The sequence below is a fragment of the Canis lupus genome, chromosome 6 (assembly GCF_048164855.1).
Source record: "Canis lupus baileyi chromosome 6, mCanLup2.hap1, whole genome shotgun sequence".
NCBI classification, from domain to species: domain Eukaryota; kingdom Metazoa; phylum Chordata; class Mammalia; order Carnivora; family Canidae; genus Canis; species Canis lupus.
The window spans coordinates 47,432,987-47,444,991 of record NC_132843.1 but is presented as its reverse complement, the minus strand read 5'-3'; the positions used below and the strand labels follow the sequence as shown (position 1 = coordinate 47,444,991).

General features: G+C 39.8%; 1 long non-coding RNA gene across 1 annotated transcript; it reads left to right on the top strand.

Moving 5' to 3' along the window:
- Positions 1–427: 427 nt before the first annotated feature.
- On the top strand, positions 428–10,342 carry LOC140634717 (uncharacterized). The gene is made up of 3 exons (XR_012032108.1): positions 428–629; positions 3,955–4,003; positions 9,987–10,342. It is a non-coding gene; the product is annotated as an uncharacterized lncRNA (long non-coding RNA).
- Positions 10,343–12,005: the final 1,663 nt, after the last annotated feature.

Genomic DNA, 12,005 nt, shown 5'->3' with positions numbered 1-12,005 from the left:
TTGAAAATTATCTGCACTCTTCCCATAATCTTCCCGGAAAAATTAGAGTCTCTGGAGGAGTCAGCTAAGGCACACAGCCTGAACTCTGTACCAGCACCCACCTCTGATGTGGAGTTGCAGTGAATATGTTTGGCATCTCTATTCCTCTGGTTCCATAGCTACAAACTGGGTGTTGGGTGGGATTTAAATGTGTTTTTGTGTTGCAAAGCTCCTTGGGAGAAAAATGATACAGATCTGGAAATCATGTTATAGTCCAAGGCAGGATCAGGCTAGACTACCCTTGACACAAGGTCAGGGATAACTGCCTTCCTCTTAGCGGAAGCCTAAATATGGCACGTCTGCCCTCTCAGAAGGAAGCACTGAACATACACAGCCACCTGTTTCCAGTTAGAATGCCAGGTGCAATCATTCAGGCAGGAGACAAAGGCCTTTGTTTTCTGACCAGCTGCATCCACCCACAGGTCTGCTGGAGAGTTCTACGAAGCAGTGGGTGTCTCGCAGCTTCTTGCTGCACAGCTGGGCTCTCAAATTTAGAGTCCATGAGCTTTGAGAAAAGCTCACAGACATAATTACGTTCTCCACCCATAGCCAGGCTCAATCCAGAGAGGCGTTGGCTCAGTTTGCATCAGGTAAGACTCCTTCGTGGGGCCAGGAAGGAGGTGGAGGAGGGAAGGTGGACAAAAAGGGGGTGGGGGCCCTGGGCCTGGCCCGCTTCTGGGACACAAGCTGTCTTTTGTTCTGTGTGTCATCATAGACGGGCGAGTTGAATTCCTCTAAATGTGGTGGCATCTCACATACGTGCCAGGTAGCTCAGGGGCCAGCCAGGAAGGCTAGTGAAGCCTCAGCCTGGAGGCCTCCTCTTTGAGGGAAGCTGAAACAGCTTTTTTCCGAGAAAGCCTGGTAGTGGGAGCTGTAAGTCTCTAGTCCCACAGAAAGATGTAGAAAAGAAGTGAGTGCCCCTAAACTCTGGAAGCAAGGAAGTAAATAGATCAAGAGACGATCTCCAAGACCTGAAGAAGGACTGCTTTAAACAAAATTCAAAATCGGCATCACAGGCAAAATGTTTGTTAAATGATGACCTAGAAGTCACAAGAAAGCTGAATTCTAGCCTGAAGAGCCTCAAGCCAAGAAGCCAAAGGTTTACTTCCTCAACTCCACGGAGTCCCTGAGGATGTCTAGAGTGTGGGGATAGAGGTGCTAAAACGAGGGGACTGAGCCCAGTTTCTCTGCAAAAATCTAGAACCACGTACATGTCCCCCAAATCTGGTTTAGCTAGCCCAGTTCCCCTATCTGAACCCAGAAAGAGGACTTGAACATTTATTCTCTAATAGTGTGAACTGAAAGTCTCTGGGCTTATAGACACACAGATGTGGTGTAAGTCAGGGGGTGCCCACCCCCAAAACCAGAGGGCTTGTATAAAACAGTTGTATACTCTAGTCTGAAAACCTCCCTCAACACTATCCCTTCCCCCAGGCCTTTCCTTACCTTTTCTAAAAGCCAGCAGCTCCATGATATCCTCTGCAGGATAGGAGAAGACCCTTCTTGGGGGAATCTGCCCCTTGAGCTGAAGAGACTTTGAGGCACTAACCAGCAGACTACCCCACCAGCGGCCTATGAGCAGGAGGTCCTCCTGCACAAACAGAGCTTCCAGTCAGCTTGTCCGTGTGACCGTTGTAAAGCGTACAAACACACAGTTAGGGACTCACCAGACATTTGAGTAAAAACTTTGAATGAGAAAGACAGAAGCCAAAACATACGAAGAACAAAAAGGCAACCTGGAGAAAACAATGATGCGAGGAGGATACTAGCAATTATTTTTCCACGAATTGATGAGGAAAGTTAAACTGTGTAGCAGACTGTGTTGGGAAAATTGATTTACCATTTGGAGAATTTAAAGCTGGATCACTACCTAATGCTGCAAACAAGGGTAGATGCTGGGTGGCTTAATGGCCTAACATTATAAATTTAATATAATAAAACATAAGAGACGATCTCCATGACCTGGAAGAGGACTGCTTTAAACAAAATTCAAAATCAGCATCACAGGCAAAATGTTTGTTAAATTGATAACATCAAAAATAGGAATGTCTATTCAATGAAGAATGATGCTAAGGAGAGTTGACAGACCAGGAAAAGGCACCTTCAATATCTAAAACCAATAATGGATTTATATGTAGAATATAAAAGGAACTCCATCAATGGACAGGTGGTGGGCGGCACCCTGCAAACTGTCTCTCCCACTCAAGGATGAGTCTGCAGAATGCTCACCCTGCCCCCCTGCACCACCAATGCGGCCCCCCAGTTGAGCATTCCCAGCAGCATACAGCCCTTCATTATTATTGTTATTCAATTTTTAAAACACCCTCTCCTTACTCCACTTAACCCAGTTTCTCTGCTCCTCTTTGCAGAAGCACTCCTCAAAACAATTGTCTAGAATCCCTGTTTCCAATTCCTCTCATTCTGTTTTAATATTTTTGTCGTGTAATATCCGATTGATACAAAAGAATATATGTAAGTTATGAAACATAATGAAATCAACACCAGTGAATATTCTCATCCACTTAAAACATGAAACATCACCAGTTTCATGGCATCGACTTATGGTTCCTTCCCGATGCCAACACTCTGCCCTTTCTTCCCCCAGTGGAGAAGCTACTACCTTAAATTTTGTGATTGTCACTCCCTTCTATTTTACAAACTTTTATCACACATGTCTGTCTTCCTGGACAATAAATATTAAAGTCCGAGGGAGTAAACACTTTGTCTTCCCTCCACACTTTGAAACATTCCAAATCTAATGGGTTCAGACAGAAACTCCTAACCTGTCCTCTGAACTGTCCACAGGCTCCCAATTTCCAGTGTCATCCTCCTAGGTGCTCAGATGACTATTTTCATAATTTATGTTGCTTTTTCTCTTATACAGCATATCCAGTCTATCAGTAAGTCCCGTTGGTTCTACCTTCAGAATCTCCTCTAAATCCAACAGCTGTTTACCTCTGCTCTTTTTTCCCAGGTTCAAGCATCTCCATTCCATATCTCAATGACTGCAAGATGCCCATCTCTGACTCCTTGCTTTCACCTTACCCCCACCCACACCCTGTTCTCCACACAGCACCCAAAGTGATTATTTAAAATCCACATCAGATCACAGTACCCTTTAGCTTAATGCTCTGCAGTGGCTTCTATCTCTGGCAAAGTGAGAATCCACAAGGCACTATGTGCTCTGGATAGCCCCAACTCGCACACCGTCTTGGAGACTTCTCTCCTGGGCCCACTTTCTTCCATCCATCTGCTTCCATGAATGAGCCAGAATCCTTTTGTCCCAGGGCCTTTCCTCATGCTATTTGTCCTCTATCTGAAAGGCTCTTGCCTGTGAGTATCCCCTCTTCCCAACTGACTTGGTCTCCATCCTCTCCTTCACTCCTTAAATGTCATCTTAGCAGCAAGACCTTGCCCTGTGGTCGATTTAAAATAGCCTCTGGATCCCCATCAGCACATCTTCCTTCCCTGCTTTATTTTTCTCCACAACACTTATCACATTCTGACATGCTAGATCTTTTGCTTGCTTATTTGTTTATTATCTGGCCTCCTTCACTACAGTATAAGCTCCGTGAAGACAGGAGTTTCGGTCTATAGCGTTCACTGCTCTCTTCCCAGCAGTGTGTACAATGTGTCAACAAATATTTATTGAATGAATGGCTGGCTGGATGAATAAATGAATTAATGAATATAAATAATCTCATTTCCACCACTTTTACCAACTACCAAAATCCCATGTCCAGCTCAATGTGCCACATTACCCACCCCAACCAAACTTCAAGCCAGATCAAAATGATGGTTAGCCCCTAACCCAGTGACTTCCAAATAGTAATGACAGGTTCTCTCTCTGCCTCCTTGCAGAGCCTCAGGAGATGTGCCTCACAATTTTTACTTCCTCCTTTTGCATCTTTACAGGCTGTGTCATGGCACCACAGATTTAAATTGTGTTCTTCCACAACAGAAGGTAAGTCAAAAGCTATTTCTCGAGAAGTCATTATCCATTTGTCTTCCATCACTGACATAAGCCCATTGTCGATTTTAAGGATATTAAAGCATAAGCCTGGTTGGCTCTGAGCAAAACATCCCATATTTTAGTTCTAAGAGTCTGTGTGGCATCTTCGGGTTTACTATGACACTCAGAAAAATAAAAAGAAGAAGAGAAGATTCTTATTTACTCTGTATCCTTCCTCTTTCTTGGAAAATCTTACATCAGATCAGAAAAACCTAAATTACATGAAGTTTACAAAATTAGTTGCCTCATGAATAAATGGATTTATTATTCAAGATGCTGGGAAGCACATTTTATTATTCCATATCCTTGGAACAAAGTATTTGAAATGTGGGATGAAATATTTTCAAGCTGCTTCACTAAAGTCAGACAGACCAAAAAGAACATTTGCACATTAACATAAAACATTCATCAGGAGGTCTGCTGGCAATGCAGAGGGAAATGGTTGCATTTTTTATTGCTAATCATTCCCATTAAATGTGTGGTTTGTGACCATTTTTCCTGTACCGTATTCAGGAACTTACCTCAGATAATGGAGGTTATATCCACAGATCTCATAAACGATCCACTACAAAGAACTAAACCTTTCAGAAGTGTTCTTAATGATTAAAAAGATATGAATGACCAAACAGCCTAAAAATCGATTGGTTTCATTACATGTTTTGCTCAAAAACTGAAGTTCAATCTTTCTATAACCCACAAGCTTGTAACAAATACAGCAAGCGAGGAGGAAAACTGTTCTCAATTTTTAATTATCTTGCTCAATTCAAATTTCCTGACTTATCTCTGAGCTCTCCTCACCTCCTCCCTCTGGGTCTGTTTATGATGCACTGTTTCAAGGTCAAATTCCAAAGCCAAGTCCTCTGCCTCAGCACACGGCTCATCACGTTCTCAATAAATGTTGGACCCTTAGGGTCCTAAAGGCCATGCAAAATATATTTTTCTAGGTTTACTTTAGAGAAAAATTTTAGCAGTTTCATCTATCATTGGTTTTAGAACCAAGTATGATAAAGCGGGGGTGGGGGGGGTGTAGGGGGTGGGGAGCTTAGAATAATGGAATCTTCAAGCAGGAAGAAACTTTTGATTTTCTAGTTAACCCCTTCCTTTTACAAGTAAACTCAGCGGGGGACGTGGTTGTCCTGGTGTCCATCACCAATTCACTGCAGCACTGATAGAGCCAAGGTCCCCAAGGCCAGCCGGTGTTTATCACCATGGTGTGAAGTCCTGATCTGCATTAACTCACCAGGCTTCCTCATATCTGCATCCAGCCAGGGCCCCCAATCCCAGCCTTCAGCTCTGGAAACATCTTGCCTCTCTCCACCCCATCCCTGTTGTTACTGACTTGATCCAGCCTCTCACTGTGCCCTGCTGGGGCTGCAGGCTCCTTCTGTACAACTGTCCTGCCACGGGACTCGCCTGACATCAGCTCATTCTCTGTGAGGCTGCAAAGCTACCCTGTCCAAAATAACCACTCAGGTCATACTGAGTCCCGCTTTACAACTTCACTGATGTCTTGTCTCTGATATCTCCACGCATGGGTACAAAGTTCTGTGCAATGGTCTGGAGCCCCAGCTCCTCCATTCTTGGTGCCAGAGACCATTCCATGTCACTTTTCTCTACCCCAAAAGACTTGTGACATTCCTTATCCACCATGCACTGAATCTTGCACACTTGATTACTGGGAACCCTTAGTTATCCTTCAGCAGCAATTCAAATGTCATTTCCTCTCAGTGAAAGCTTGGAACCCACCTTGATCTTCAGGTCTCCAGTTTGCCCCAGGGCAGAGCCACTCTGTCTATCTTGGAGATTCCAGGTGTGGCCCACTCCTCTCTTCCTGTTTCTGCCCTTCTCCAACACTTGGACCTTTTGATTTCTGGATTCCCACAACTGTCTTTTCTTTCTAGCCTAGGTTCTCCACAGACTAATGAATCACATTATGACCTGTCCCTTATTTTCCTCTCTGGCCACATGTACCTTGCAGGGACTTCTCACCCCAGATTTCTGCCCCAAAAGGCAGCTCATAGAAGGATGACTCAGTCTCCTCAGGGGACCAAACAGTGGAAAGATTTGTGTAGAAATGCTCACACTGCCATGACAGGAAGAGTTTACATCCTTGAATACCTCTTCAGATTGTGAATAAAGTCATATGAGGAACTGTGACTTTTTTATCTTTAGTTGTCATTGCCTGATATATAGCTATCATTCAATAAATGTATGAGTGAGTGCAAGCAGTCCTAATAGCAATAGAGTCCAAAGCATTGAGCAGACAATTGGATTGGGGAGTCATTACACTCATAGATCCCTTTCAGTCTGAAGAATAAAGGCTTTGTGGGACATTAGAAATTAAATTCAAGTATTTATTTCTTTAATTTTTTAAAAGATATTATTTATTTGAAAGAGAGAGAAAGATACAGAGAATGAGCAGGGGGGAGGAGACACATAGGGAGAAGCAGACTCCCCACTGAACAGGGAGCCTGAAATGGGGCTTGATCTCAGGATCCTGGGATCATGACCTGAGTTGAAGGCAGATGCTTAACCAACTGAGCCAAACCTATTCACTTGAGCAAGTAACATGGTTGTGCCTGACTTCAAAGAGACATGGAGGGACAATCCTAATGGAAAGCTGGAAGGACAGGGAACTGGGGATCCATGGAGGTGGTGATATCTGCCACATTCCACTCCTCTGGTCACATAATCATTTCCTCTTTGTCCCTCATGCAGAATATATGCACCTGCCATGGCCCTGTCCCAGCTCTGTAATTCTGCTGTGGAGAAAAGGGAGAGCAAAAACATATCTTTTTAGATCATGGGTTTTAAATTCAAGAGGAATTACGCTGTACCTAACATAGAGACAAATGTTTATGATCTAGCTGTATTAGTTTGCTGGGGCTGCCCTAACAGAATACCACACACTGAGTGGCTCAGAACAACCAAAATTTACTGTCCCACAGTTGGATACTAGATGTCTGAAATCAGGATGGCAGAAAGTCATGCTCCCACTGAAACCCATAAGGGGGAATCCTTCCTTGTCTCCTTCTAGTTTCTGGTGGTTTGCCAATAATCCAGAACATTCCTCAGCTGGCAGCAGCAACACTTTAAGCTCCACTTCTGTTGTCACAAGACCTTCTCTTCTCTCATCTCTTCTTTTGTTACAAGGACACCAGTCACACTGGATTAGAGCCCTCCCTTCCTTAATCCAGCATGACCTCACCTTAAATTCATTACATCTGCAAAGATTTCAATTCCAAATAAATTCACATTCACAGGTACCAGCTTGTAATAGGACTTCAACCTATTTTTTAAGGGTGACAATTCAATCATAAATCTTACCCCTGAAACCTCTCATTTAAGCGCTGTTGCCCATCACCCCAAGGTCATGAACTTTGAGCTCAATGCCATGACTGGATAGGGCTATCTGTACTGACCTCCCTGAGAAAGGTGTTTATATGTTCTGCATTGGTGAAAAGGAGAATGAACCAAATATTTGGGGTCCAGAACGGTGGACTATGGCAGTTGTTAGAGGTCCTGACCAATATTCCTAGTTGTCTTTCATCCAGTGGGAAAGATAGTACCTTACCTGCTCCCATGAAACTGGGTGTGACCATGTAACTTGCTTAAAGCCAATGAAATAAATGTGAGCAGAAGTGATATGCATTATTTTTTTATATGTATTATTTTTAAATAGTAGAATTTAAGAGGGAAAGCATAATTTTCCACCTTTCTTCGATGTTCCAGGTTGTCTGTAAATTCCCACTGGGTGAAAGTTCTGGAATAAAGACAACATAATCGCATGTAGTTGACCTGTAGCTTGAGTCAGCTACATCTCATTTAGACATTAAGACACTAGGATGAATGCATGCGTATCCTAGGACACAGCAATTTCACTTATATCAGAAAAATTCAAAAAAAGAGAAAGAAAAAATTTTGCACATATTCATCAGGGAAACATATACAAGTATTTTTAGGAGAATTATTTGCAGCAAAAAAAGTGAGAATCAGTCCAAATTGTAGGTTGAAGTAAATAAATAAATTCTACTACCTCTCTGAACTGAATAATATATAACAACGAAAATTATTTACAGCTCCAAAAATGCATATGGATAACATTTTTTAAATAATTTTAAGCAGTCATAGAAGAATGTATAGATATGATTCCAATTCCATAATACACTCAGAATTAATCAGTATATTATGTAAGGATATAAAAATGTCTAGTAACAACAGTGAAGAAAAACCAAGGATTCAGCTAAGTGATTACTTTTGGCAGATATATTGTGTAATGTGATTGGAAAAGTCACACAGAAAACTTCCAGGTTATGATAATTCATTTTCTGGCATGGTTGTTGGGCATATGCTGTTCATTTTATTATTGGTCTTTAAACTCTACATATATATTCTTTATGTACTCTCTTTACAATCTATATTTTACCACTATTTTTAAAAAATAGATCTAGGGTAAAAATACATGAAGGGCATGTGTTGTAGAAATAATTCTATGGGTTTTTTTATATAAAATGAAGAACAATTTCTTGTATAAATAATGATTCTCCCACCTGTAACCCTCTACATCTATTGGCTTTTTTTTTTTTTTTTTTTTTTTTTTTTGAGAGAGAGAGAGAGAAAGAGAACACATGTGGGCATGAGCAGCAGGAAGGTGTAGAGAGGGGCAGAGGCAGAGAGGAAGAGAGAATCCTAAGCAGACTCCATGCTCAGTTCAGAGCCCAACACAGAGCTTGATGTCATGACCTTGAAATCATGACCTGAGCCTAAATCAAGAGTCAGATGTTTAACTGACTGAGCCACCCAGGTGCCTTTCGTTTGGCTTTATTAAAGAAGAACTGGTCTTTCATTTTTAAAATTTATGTCCCTTTCTCTTTGTGTGATTAAAGAGGAGAAAATAGGAAATCACAAGTATATAAAGGGTTCTTTGGGAGAAGGGTAATTTTCTTCCTGTGCTAGTGAAACAGCAACTCTATCACTATGTTTCGATTTTCCCCGTTGTTTGTTTTTGCTATTTTAATGGTTTTCTTTAAAAATTTTTACCATACTTTCCTTAACAAAACAAAAATTAATATCTCACACCTTCATAACAATGACTTTAGAATTTCTTAATTTTCATACCCTCCCTGCTCTTTTTCAGAAGTATTTTGGTTTCAGTAAACTCAACACATCTTTCCTTTTTTGAAAATGTCTTTATTTTAACCCCAAAGAGATTCTTCTGGGCATACAATTCTAGATTGATAGTTATCTTCCGTTGGTGTGAACAAGGTGTGACTCTGCTCTCCTCGGGACCCCATGTTGCTGCACACGACTCTGCAGTCATCTACATGCCCTTGTATATCTATCCTACCCCTGTCTGCTTCTATGCTCTTCTCTTTGCTGTTCCACTACAAACTATGGTTTCTTTTATTTGTTCTTCCGAGAAAACATGGTTGTGGAAATTGGTCAGCTGTTACCTCCTCAGATATGGTCTCCATCATTCTCATCATTTCCTTCTCTGGGTCATTAATTAGCCCTTTCTTACATACTCCCACTCTGTCTTCCATAGCTCTTGCCCCTATTTTATATTTTTTATTTCTTTTTTCACTCCCTGTTACATTCTGGGCAAGTTCCTCAGAGCTGCCTTTCATTCCACAATTTTCTTCAGCTGTATCTAATCTAATATTGAACTTATTTCAATACCTATATTTTCATTTTGTTATTTTTTTCCAGTCTGCCTGTTCATTTTGTAAAGGCATTTGTTTCTTATTTTTATAATCCTATATTTTATTTCTTTAAACATTTTATACATAATTATTTTGTATTCCCTATTTGTTAGTTCTAGTATCCCCCAAAATCTTTGGGATCTAAATGTTTTGCATTCTACTTACTCTGTTTCCTTATATATTTATCAATGAATGATTGTGAGCTACTATATTTGATTAATTTCTATCCACAGGCATCTTAGAAGTCTTTTCTCCAGAAGGATTTGTGTTTTCTTCTGCACAGGATCCAGGGAGACACAACTGATCTATAGACTATTTCAAGCCCCTGTAGGGGTCCAAGATTATGTAGGACTCTGGACAAGTTCTCTCATTTTGCTGCTGGCCCAAAGATTAAGGATACTACTGAACAAATCACAGGGCTAATATTGAAATTTGACCCTCAAAAACTCTGTCATTTATGTTATGTTGTACAATTGGATTAATGGACCATTGCATGTCAACTATTGGATTTTTTACCTATTTAATACCTGTCCTTTGACCTCAGGGATATCTGTGTGCTACACACTTCTCTTAGGGGTACAACATTGGCAGCAACCTGAGATCCATTGATGTCAGATAAATATAATAATGTGGTTTAAAATAATAGCTATTTTTAACATCATGACTACCTGTTTTTCTGTAACAACCTATGGATATTCAGGCCTAAACAATAAAACAGTTTAAAACTTTTCTTGCCTGCCCTTCCTGCTGTAATTTTTCTTTCCAATATCACCTTGACAAACCCAAGTTATAACTACAAAGGAAGATTTTAGATATGCAGATAACAAAGAAATAAAACTGAAATTATTTACAGATCAGATGATGATTTATGGCAAAAACCCAAAATCAACAATGAAATCAATAGTTAATGATAGAATTTAGTAAGAGGTTGGGATAAAAGATGAATATAAAAAATGTATTGCAGTTCTATGTCACATTAATAATCACTTAGAAAATGTAATTTTTTAGGAGCATCTCAGTGGCTCAGTCAATTAAGCATCTGCTTTTGCTCAGATCATGATCTCAGGGTCCAGGATCAAGCCCTGCAATGGGCTTCCTGCCCAGCAGAAAGTCTGCTTCTCCCTCTGTGCTTTCTCTCTCTCTCTCTCTCTCTCTCTCTCTCTCTCTCTCAAGTAAACAAATAAAATCTTTTAAAAAAACGCAATTTTTAGCATACTATCTGGCAACATAAAAGTAATTTAGGATAAACCCTACCAAATATGGGTAAAACATCTATTGAAAACATTTTAAACTTTATAACATTATTAATTCATTCTTTACATACACATTTTAAAGATTCTTCAATGAAATAGTTCACAATACAAAAAATTAAAAACTATGTTTTGAAATTATTATAAAATTACCATGAGTAAAACTTTCTATTGTAAACTCACCAAAACATACAAGTGAGAAAATCTTATTTGGAAATAAGCCTATTCATTTAAAAATGTGTCTGTGTAAATTGTATCCATGTGTACATAGAAAAAAGTCTGGAATGATATAAGCAAAAAATTGTAACAGTTATTTTCCTGAGTATCTCATTTATTTAACAAAATATGTCATTCACTATGTGGCAGACACTATTTGATAAGTACTTTTTGAATATTAATTCCTATAATCTTCATAATAACCCTCTGAAAGATGCAGCATGATCTTCATTTTACAGATGATGCCGTTGAGGCATGAGTGGAGTAAGTGATTTGCATAAGGTCACACACAGTGATGATAGAATGCAGATTTGAACACAGGCAGTTTGATACCAGTCTAGGCTCTCAGGGACTACATTAGGCTAGGGGTTTATGTACTCATTTTAATTTTTTCTTTATATTTTTTGAACTGCATGTTCTACAATGAACACATTTTACAATAAAATCCAATATTAAGTCAATCCATTTTGGAAAGCAGAGTAATGTATTTTTAGCTTTGATGTGGGATATGAAATTCACATAAACATAAGGGGAAGAATAAAGAGTTTTTAAGAAGACAACATATACTCACTCTGCCTCATATAATTTACACTTTAGTATTAGTTCTGTGTGTTTAAAAGTCTCAAATAATGCTGCTTCCTCAGGAGAAAAATGTGGGCTGATATTAGCTCTTAACTCCTTTTTTCTTTTTTTTTCATAATTCCACCTTGGTTCTTCCTGAGGAAACAGTTGGGACAAGGAACCTGTTTAAACTTCTTATTGTGCATAATATCTTTTATTGTACTC